We start from the raw sequence: 2,030 nt of genomic DNA, 5'->3' as shown, positions 1-2,030 counted from the left end.
TATATACAGATATCTTTTTAATAAACCTTATATTAGAAAGTAAATTAATTATGATATATTATTATTTATTATATATAATGATGTTCTATTCTAGTATAAACAAAAGAGCTTTGCAAAGATAACTGTTTTATGATTTCAAAAACTATAAATTTCACATTTGAATACATTTTGTATGCCTAAATACAGTAGATGGAATTCTGTTATCTATTTCATTTATACAAGTTTAAGTGTATTTCAATTTCAAGTATATTATTATTACAACTTATAACTAGGAATCAATTATGTAATTTTTTCTCTAGAGCAGAAAAATAAAAATTTTTGTACTCTCTGTACTTTTACTGTGTGAGAGTATATGTTACTATGTTACTATGGTGGTTGTTATTTTAACAATTTTTGAAATTTAATCGGAATATCTCCCCTAAAGTGGTTCAATATCTTAAAAAAATAACCATATTTTTTCAGATTTTTTTTTAACAATTTTAATCCATGCCATCAGGACACAAGTAAACGGAAAAACACTTTTTGTAAACAATATTCAGCCGACGCTCTAATTTTTAACTAATTTAAAAATTTTTTTTAATTTGCTCGAAATTGAATGAAATTGAATTGAAATAAAAACCATTTTCATAAAAACCCATTTTCATAAATTTTGATTATAGTTCGAATTAAAAATTGCCAACCCAATGAAGTGAGCAGAAAAAATCAAAATTACACAATAACAACATTGGATCGGTAATTTTTAATTTGAACCGTCAAAATTTACGCAGAAGCTTATAGCTCATTTAATTTCAAGCAAATTAAAAAAAGAATTTAAAATTAGTAATTAATAAAAATTGGAATTAGATTGGTTAATAAGAATTAGAATTAGAATTATAATTAAATTGATTAATAAGAATTATTATTAATTATAAATCAATTAATTGGTTTATAAGAATTAGAGCGTCGGCCGAATTTTGTCTACAAAGATGTTTTTCTATCTATCCGCGTCGCGGTGGCACAGATTAAAATTGTTTAAAAAAAATCTGAAAAAATATGGTATTACTTTTTTGAGATCTTGAACTATTTTTAGGAAGTGTTCTGATTAAATTCAAAAAATTGTTAAAAATAACAACGATCCTAAGATCCTATACACACATACAAATTTTCATTTTTCACGTTTTCGCACTAGAAAAAAGCTATAATTGATCCCTCAAAATTTTGTTACTTGAACTAGCATTGTTTTTCGAACAGGAAATTGATATACTTGATTTAAGTTATCTGGACATTAGCTTCTATTATCAGAACTAATAAGTATTAATAGAGGGGAGAGCTAGTGAGTCTCTATATTCTCTGTCAATAAATTGTTAATTAATATTCATTTTCTAAAAATAAAATTAAAGAAATATCTGCGATAAGTACTTTTTGCTTCACTGTATGTTCGATATTTTTACAGGGCAGTATTTAAATATTTCTTAAATAATCTATTTTTTCTATACATTGTAATTTTCTAAATTTTTGCTTAAATTGCATTACCTAATGTTAATAGAAGCTAAATTTATAGAGAAAACTTTAAAGCCAATTCAAAAAAAAGAAATAAAGAACTACGAACGCTACGCATGTTTCGCGAACGTAAAATTGCTTTGTGTTACTCGCGTCTTCATATAATTGCACAAAATCAAGATGTGCAAAAGAGTTTAACGAATCGAGGAATTCCGTGCTGCGTAAATCATTTTCAAACTGGATGGCGCGATGAACGTTTCTTGTGAAATAAAACACTTCACACGTTAGTACAACAGAATTTAATAATTCACAAATTGTAGCATAATAGAACATGATCGACATGAAACGACGCAAACAAAGAATTGTCACAATTGAAAGAATTGTCACAAAAGTTTCAATTTCCTTTCTCTTTGCGCTCTTTGCTCAACGACTCGTTGCATAGTTGACCGGCGTGAAGTTCTAATTTACATTATGCTATATTTCTCAGATATAATATAATATTATAACTTAAGTAGTATTAATTTTTTTAAGTAGTAGTAATTTTTCAATCT

At 26.0% G+C, this 2,030-nt stretch overlaps 1 protein-coding gene across 2 annotated transcripts in view; it reads right to left on the bottom strand.

The window, feature by feature from the left end:
* Positions 1-2,030, bottom strand: part of LOC108692255 — a 31,234-nt gene that overhangs the window by 1,769 nt on the left and 27,435 nt on the right. The gene's annotated exons all lie outside the window — the stretch shown is intronic.

The sequence above is a fragment of the Atta colombica genome, unplaced genomic scaffold (genome assembly GCF_001594045.1).
Source record: "Atta colombica isolate Treedump-2 unplaced genomic scaffold, Acol1.0 scaffold68, whole genome shotgun sequence".
In the NCBI taxonomy this organism is placed as follows: Eukaryota; Metazoa; Arthropoda; class Insecta; order Hymenoptera; family Formicidae; genus Atta; species Atta colombica.
The sequence above is the reverse complement of the archived record's forward strand: the minus strand, read 5'-3'. Positions and strand labels throughout refer to the sequence as shown.